Consider the following 8,870-nt stretch of genomic DNA (forward strand, 5'->3'; position numbering starts at 1 on the left):
AGGTTAGGCTGAGTAACAGTGACTGGCCGAAGATCACCCAGTGAGCTTCCTGGCGGATTGGGGATTTGAATGCAGTCCGCCTCAAGCCAATGCTGCTCAGAACACAGCCTTGGTTCTCATTACAGTTGCAGAGGCAGGGATTGGGACTGCATTTTCCCTAGAGAAAATTAGATTTTCCAGGAATGGATGCTCCGGTTGAGGGGATTTCATCTGTATAGAACAAAAGGGTAACAGAGCTGCACATTATCCCTACAAAATCACCATCATCTGTTAATGCCCTATCCCGCCAACAAAGGAATGGTTTGTACGTAAGTTCAAACCATGGTTTGATACTTAGTGAACAAGTTTGGCAGAACCTTTGAACTCACTTGCTCCCTCCCTCCCTCCCTCCTTCCTCTCCTCACATATATAGGAATTCCTTTCCTGATTTGTCCAAACTGGCAAACTCTGGTTTGCACTTGGTTTTTAATCCTGGTTTGCAGGGCAAGCACAAACCATAGCTTGCCATTTCAGACAATCCAACCAACTGTGGTTTGCCTCAGACCAGGAAAGGAGGGAGGGAAATCACTGTAGTTGAGAAGATGAAGTGCATGAGCCTGAGGGCCAGGCACATAACATTACATCCGAACTATCCCTTTCCCTTTCTTATGGTTGGTTTCACCTCTGTTGTGATTTTTCAAAACAATATTTTTGGTGATTGAGGCTCAGTTTACTGGATCAAAAGAAAACGCTGGGCCACAGATCTCTGCAAGAACCTCAGCTCATTGGCAAGTGAATAATGACAAAACTGAGCTATTAGAACAGGTCTGTGCTATTTGTGCCACCACCTTCATTGCCAGTCTCAGTGAAGATCATGGTGCAGTCCAAATAAGCTCTCAGCCCTTGACTTCCATATGATATTTGCCACAGGATCCAACACCAGGAGGAGGGATGACAGTTAAGAAAAACCAGTGTTTAATTTCTAAGAAAAGAGTTATTGGGGTCGAAGCATGCCTGGACTACACATTTTTAACCTCAGGTGTCTAGGAATAGCTGTAGATTACTCAAGAGATAGGCCAAGCATTTGCAAGACCTTAGATTTGAGCTATTGCCTAACACAGCAGAAGTTGGGTCCCTCGAGCCCCCACCCCCAAGTTTATCAGCCATGTATGCTTGGTCAGCAGCAGCTCAATAAGCCTCATGTTTTGAACACAACAGCAAAGGGATAAGAGTTTGTCATGTATCTCGCATGCCTCAACATATGGCTGGTGGGAACAGATAGCTTGGTGAATTATGAATTGAGTAGACCTGCATTTGAGCATAAATCAGATCTAAGGTCATGCAGGTAGCTTTTGACTCATCTCTACGTAACTTACATGCTTAGATGACACATACTTGTGAAAACTGAGCTGCCATCTAGCTGGTCTTTTACAAGAATTCTGGGATATATTGTTTGGCCAGAAAGACTTGGGAATTATTTGTTAGAGCACTCTAGCCTCTGCCCCAAATGTCAGCTCTCAGGGTACCTCAGTTTGGGAGATGACAAACAGGTTTGAAAATACTTTATGTTTGTATCATGGACATGGCTTCTAGCAATGATGTCTTTGCTCAGCTGCTTATGCATCACTACAGCAATACTATCAACACAAGTCCAACAGCATTGGTCTAAAAACAAGAACAAAAGTATTTGTGGACAGTTAGTGCACAGGCCCATTTAACTGTTTATAACAAGTCAGGGTACAGAAGTAGTGAAGTGACCCCAAAGTTATAAGTGCTCCTGAACACCAAGAGGTGAGGTGGGGGAGAGACACTACCTAAATGGTTCTCCTGCCCACCCTAAATGGCACCCTTGAACAGGATCCCTGCTTTATGGAAGACAAATTCATCTCCTCTGCTCTTGTTCCTAAGCCAGCTGGTTTTATCCCTTAATGAATCGCTATCCCCATTAAATGGATTCCACATCCTTTCAAGGGGCCCCAGTGGAATTGTGATGCTTCTGTGGTTAGCAAAGAGGCTTCTGGGCCTCCCAGCTCAGAAATGGCTTTGGCTGCCAGCAAAGGAAAACTGGCCTCTTGCCAAACCCCTTGATCTGTGCCAGGAGCTCTTTTAGCCCAACTGTGGACAAGGACATTGGCAGAGAAAAATGCAGACAGATTGTAGGGGAACCGCAGTGGGGACAAGGGGCTGTCAGAGATGGTGCCTTCTAGATAAGGGAAAGGCTGTCTGCTGATACCCTCTTAGGCTAGCCATTTCTAGATTCACCCAGGTGCCTAAGAACATGTGTAAACAAGACATTTAATCCAGCTTCAAGCCAGCGTAATAGTCATGGCTGCCAACCAAGGAACCTCAGGAAACAGAGTTCTGTAAAGAAGTAAGTAAGGTTGCCAAGCATGAACTATTTTAGCTCCCAGTTCAGTACTTCAGGTTTGTTAGCTGGTACTTGGTTGAATAAAGTTGAATAAATCAAGTATTTTGAGTATTGTTTTCTGTTCAACATTGGATGCTTCCAGATGAGGCTTTTATCGTGCCATCAGCTTGCCTCATTCACGGGATTTTATGGGGGTCTAGATGATGTGGCCTTCCACTTCCAAGGCTGGCTGGCTGGTGGTGGTTGGGGATGATGGGAACTGTAATCCTATACATATATGATAAGGCTATATTGGAAAACAAAGGAATCTTCCCCCCATCATCTTTCCAGGCGGCAGTGAAGAGGATAACGGTATGCAGCTTCCTTGTTTGCTGCTTTGTTTCTGCTCCTTCATAGCTAATTAAATGTCTTAGCCCAGAGGGGCTGAGTTAATGAGAGTTGAGTGCACTGGCTCCCTAGAGAAATCCTGGTCAGATTTTTCTCTCTGATTTACACACACATCGCACCAGCTCAGCAATTCTGTTCTCTATTGCAACAACAGGTTTAGATTTATTACGTGGTTATTATTATTATTATTATTATTAATTTCTGAATTAAACTGGAGACTGACAGGCAGTTATCTTCTCCCTTGCTCCTCCCCAAAATAAAGTACCCGCTTATGCCAATTTTCTATTTCATGGGGAAAGTCAAACTGTAAATTCAAAGCTTCAACCAGGCCTCTGTACACAGACCCCTGTTTTATGGTAAAAACACAAAGAGTTTTTTGACACCTTAAAGATTAACATATTTATTCCAGCATAAGCTTTTGTGGACTATAGCCCAATTTCTCAGATGGGCTATAGGACACAAAAGCTTATGCCAGAATAAATGTATTGGTCTTTAAAGTGCCACAAGACTGTTGTTTTTGCTGCAATAGACTAACACAGAATAACCTCTGGAAATTGTTACAATGGAAGGCACCATTCTATGGTGGTGGCCATTTTGTTTGGCCATCTTTACAGCCCATTTGGCACCCACTCCCAGCTTCTCTAGTCTGTCAGTCTCATCATTGCTACCACTTGCATGCTTGACAGGCAGAGCCAGTGAGAAAGTAGACAGTGGACTCTGTTGCTCTTCCTTCTCACCACCACCATTGTCTGGGCTGAAGTGAAAGCTGGGTGAACAAACAGGTTGCAATGAAGACGAGAAGCAACTCCAGCAGGGGGCGCTTCTCATTGGGCCTTTGCTGGGGTGTGGTCCCTCGGCAAGTGACCAACCATGCCTACCCCTGACACTGGCCCTGGCTTGAAGGCCCAGTCCATTTATTGACAGGGCTTTGAATGGGCAAACTAGTTAAAAAAAAGAGGTCACTAACGCCTTTTTTAGAATATTCCATCATTTCACAGATGAATATAGAGACCCACTTGTCACACCACTATTCTCATAGCAAGAATCACAGGCAGAACAAGCACACACACCCATCACCAACACACAGACATACACTTGCACATTGCTGAAAGATCTACCCCCACCTTCTGTAATACTATACGCTGCATTTGTTTACTCTCTAACCATCCAGTAAAACATAACTGCCCTTCAATAGGTTATTAATATATATTAAATTTATCCCTCCGAAGCAGGTCAGGTCCAAGACATTTTGCTGCCGGAGGCAAAGGACACAGGAGAGGTGAGCAAAGTTGACTGAGCTGCTGGCAGGGTGGCCGCTTACATATCACCAAAAGGAGGGCGAAAGGGGAAATAGATTTGTGTAAAATTTGCAAGTGCTAATTTATAGATACATATTTAGAAAGAATTACTAGAATTTAAATGGAAAGACATCTTACTCTAGAGGGGAAGACTGTGAGTAGGTGACCTGTGCCAACTGTTGAAGTCCTCTGTCCTGCCTCTAATGGTTCTTTGTCTTTAAACTGGACTTGGATGACACAGCCCATCAAAAAGAGGCCACCTTCCAATAGAGGAAGGGGTCTCCCACATGGCATCCTCAGGTGCCAGGGTGCCCATGTGCTCCTCCAATGGCACATGCGAAGTGATCCCCAATGTGGCACCTGGAGGCATCTACAAAGCTTTTTTTTTAAGTTTCCCATTTTTAAAATATATGTACATGGATTTGTATATGTCCATAGCAATTAATACATATGAAACGCCTATATATGAAAATACAGCTTTCTAGCAATTACACATAGCTTTGCTATTCTCTCCACCCAATCCCTTTCCTTGCCATTCCTGTCTCTGGCCTTCTTTCTCTCCCTTCCTAGCCTCTAGCCTTGCTCTTTCTCTCCCGCTCACCCCTTATCTTCCTGCCTCTCTCCACTCACAGCCTCCTGCCTTGCTATTTCGCTCCCCCACCTCTTTACCTCGCTGTGTATCCCCCTCCTAGCTTCTAGCCTTGCCATTTCTCTCCCCACAACCTCCGTTGGCGAGCCAGGCCCTCATGGCAGCCATTATGCAACTAGCCACATCCTCCACAGAAGCCATCTTGTAGTGGTGTCCACAGTGGTTTTTCAAATTCCCAAATGTGCCCATGGATCCAAAAACGGTTGGGGACTCCTGCAGGATGGCTTCAAAGAGAGGATTGTCTTCTGTAGAGAAGGACACCTAGCCACCTTAGCTACTGCCACAAGGGGCTCCTTGGGGAGGTGGCTCAGTTGGGAGTCAGCTTGGCTCGCCCGTCACCCTGTCCCAACACTGGGGAAAGGTGAGGGGCGAGCAAAGCCTAGGAAGTAGCTGCCTCAAGGCATCACCTCCCCCTTCTCTGAGGGGGCGGAGCTTTGGGTGGGGCTTCAGGGAGGGGCCTTCTCGGGCTGGATGTGCAGCTCTGGCAGGTTGAGTTCGGGCCATGGGGTGGAGGTGCCCCATCCTTGCTGTAGAATGACAACTTGCTATAAAAATTGTACCAAGACATCCCTAAGAGGCAAAAACAACCAAACAAAAATGGGACACAATATTCTAGGGTTAGGGACCAGAAAACAGAGACCGTGGAAGCACATCCTAAATTTCCTTAAATTAAATCATTCCAAGGAAGAAACTTGCAGACAGGAGCAACTGAAAGTCTTGATGAATTCTACACCTAATCCGTTCCCACAGGGCTAGTAATGTAAGGTGCAATGCTATGCATCTTTAGACCAAAAAATGCCCTATAAAGCCCAGCATGGCTGGCTGGGGCATGTTAGGAATTGTAGGACTTTTTCAGTCTAAATGCATAGGATTGCACCCTTGGGGTGCTTCCAGACAAGGCTTTTATACTATTGCCTTGCCTTATTTATGGAATTGGGGGGGGGGGCAGATGTTGTCTTCAACTCATACCCTCACATTTTCCCACTGCTTTTTCCGTATTTTACCACAGGAAACACCCTAAGTAGTCAAATGGTTTTCCTAGGGTTTTTTTTTATATTGCTTTATTTCTAAAGATATAGGATTGGATCCAGATGTAGGCATACTTCAAGTAGATCCACTGAAATCACTGGGATTTAAATCAGTCCAATTGATTTCAATGGGTTTACTCTTAAGTATGACTAAGCCTGGATCCAAGACATACTTGTTCTGGTCTTCCAATCCCCTTTGGGAAGAGCAGGAAATAGGACTGCTTTAAAGCAACTATTCTAGAGCTCCAAGCATTTGCAGAATGGCCACCAAGGGTACCATCTTTGTTTTTGTTTGGGTTTGAAAGGCAAATTACAAAATGTACTGGATAACAACAAAGGCATATAAATACCTATACCCACACTCAGAGATATATACACACACGGTTTTGCATCTGGCAATTTGCTGAAGGTGTGAAGGTTTGGCTGGTTGGCTGGCAACCATAATGGGGAGCTGTGGGTCAAGCCCAGTTCAAACGCTGTAGGATGGTGAACCAGGCTCAGGGGTCAAACTGGGAGAGCCATATGGGGGCGGGGGGGTGTCTATGTGCCAGGACTAAAGGACTGTTACCAGCAGGATGAAGTGAGGGGTGTGTGCAAAGTATTACAGGAGCAGGAGGCAGGTGTAGGGGGGTGTGCGTGTGTGTGTGCGTTAGAGGGGCGGCCTCAACCCCCTGACAGGGGTATATCTGGCACTCTGGGAGCAGGGTCTGATTTTGGACGTCACAGCACACACACTCCCAGCCTGGATAAAAATAGGTTTGCTCTCAGGAGACTCAGGCAATTGCATAATGGGGGCTGCAGTTCCAGAAATAAATCCCCTGCTATTGGGGCAGTGAAGAAAGAGGAGGTGTGGATCTATGCGTGTTGCCGCTTGCGCTGTGACCTAGATTTCCCCTAGCTTAAGCCTCGAAGGACATGAATGCTTCTTTTTTTTCTTTGAAAAAAGAAGAAAAACTCATCTTTGCTGCCAGCCAGAAATCAATGCCAGAGTGAGAAGGTGCCCTCTGGCACCCAGGAGCCCTTCATCTCTCTCACCAGAGTCACTGCGTTTGTTTATCATTTTTAATAGCACCCTCAGCACAGAAGGCACTTTGCAATCCTTGTTATCCATCTCACAATAGCCCAGTGAAAGTATGCCATTAATGGTCACTTTTTACAGAGGGGGCAATGGAGGCCACAAGGGATGAATGCTTTGCTGAATGGTCAGCAGGGCCATCAGGGAAGGACTTTGGGGCAGAGGTCCAGGGTCCCACTTAGCACAGTGAGCAGGAAGACACCCAAATGCAGCAAGGCTGGCTTACCACATTTTGAAAGAAGTAGTAATACACATTACTGTCTAAAGGGGGGCAGGCAGTGTAAGGTCATAAGGGCTGGCCAATGGTATTTTTCTGTCTGAGACAAAGAAAAAGATGAGACACCCTCCCATGCCATGTACAAAAGCCAACTGGATGGGCAGTTGAATCTGTCTTTAACGGTGGCGATGGGAAAGTGGCTTCCACTGCAACTGAAGGCAGCAGACTAGCTTAGGGGGTGCAGGACAGGCTGTGCAGCACACACCACTGCGTCCCAACATCTGCTACCTGAGGCAACTGCCCCACTCTGCCTAATGGGAGGGTCGGCCCTGAAGATAATTAAACCCAGAGTGTAAACTGACCTAACCCTGTTAATCTAACATACTGGCCCTGATTGTGGTGTGTGGATCCCAACAAGCAGGGTCAGTCCTACCATTAAGCAGGATGTAGCTGCCCCCTCAGGAAGCAGATGCTGAGGTGATGGCAAAAGCCCCCGCCCCAGCCAGCATCATGATGGTGGCAGCGGCAATCCCTCCTTGTTGTCAATGGAGGCAGGTGGCTCCTATGCCAATGAGGCAATGAATCCACTCTGGGTTCTACCCAGAACTCTAGAGGAGTTATCCAAGGTGCTGAACCCTATCCCCAAAATGGGTTCAGTACCTTGGACAGCTCCTTTAGAGTTCTCCCCGAAACCCAGAGTGGATTCACAGCCCCACTGAAATAGGAGCTGCCGCCCTGCACCACTTGTTGTGACGCCTCTGGAGAGCGTGGCTGGGCTGCCTGCCTAGATGTCTCCCCTCGCCGCCTTCTCCAAGCATGGCACAGACAGCACTGATGGGAAAGACACCCGAGCAGGCAAAGAGACAGCCAGCCTGAAAGGTCGCATTGGGCATCACCCATGTGCATGCGTTGCTCCACTCACAGGATGGCGCGCAGACACCAGGCAGAGTGAGGAGCAAGCGGCAGAGCAGTGCTGAGGACAGAGCACCGCCACCTTTCCCCTTAAGCCAGCCTGCTGCCCCCAGGTGCAGTGGAGAAAGCTGAACTATTGCCAACATTAGAATAAAACTCAACTGCCAGCGCCATCAGCTTCTGTACATGGATTTGGGTGGGGGTGTCACTATCTTGTCCTTCGCCTCAGGCGGTAGAGGCTGGTGGCTCTGATGCCAGTGGGGCTGTGAACCTGCTCTGGGTTTTAGTCAGAATTCTAAAGGAGCTATCTAAGGTGCTGAACCCCGTTCCCAAACCTAGATAGCTCCTTTAGAGTTCTGACTGAATCCCAGAGCGGATTCACGGCCCCACTGGCATTGGAGCCACCAGCCTCAGGCAGCAAATTATCTTGGGCAGGCCCTGCCAGAAAGGTCAGATAGGTGAAAACCAAGGGTGTTGAACATCAGGACCAAGGGCTGGATCCGTCCCACTGTGGTCCCCCAGATGACTATGCTCCATCCCCCGGCCTCACCCCCTTTCTCCTGACTGGCAACTGTTTGGGGCTTTCCCAGCTTTTGTGTGCTTTCCTCCTTAGTCTAAAAGGTCACGATGCCTGGCTTAGTCCCTGGCAGTAAGAGCTCTTGGCTAAAACATGCTGGCATTTTGGGCATGGCCGTTTGGTGTTGGCTCTGCCCATCAATGGGATGCAGCCCCCAAGAGCTTCTCCGAGACTGAATTCAACCCCCGGACTGAAGGAGGTTCCCCACCTCCGGGGCAAACCAATTAGCATAAACCTTGTCCATACCTACACATTCAGCTCTTAATGACTTTGTCACCATGGGATGATACAGAGGAGTGAGGCAGCCCTGCTCAAACACCACAGGCCAGGTTTAAACAGCCACCAGGAGGGCAAGAACCACCAAACTGCATTGCATCACA

Source organism: Heloderma suspectum, chromosome 6 (genome assembly GCF_057233095.1).
Source record: "Heloderma suspectum isolate Gila_16-S chromosome 6, 16-S_ref, whole genome shotgun sequence".
NCBI classification, from domain to species: domain Eukaryota; kingdom Metazoa; phylum Chordata; class Lepidosauria; order Squamata; family Helodermatidae; genus Heloderma; species Heloderma suspectum.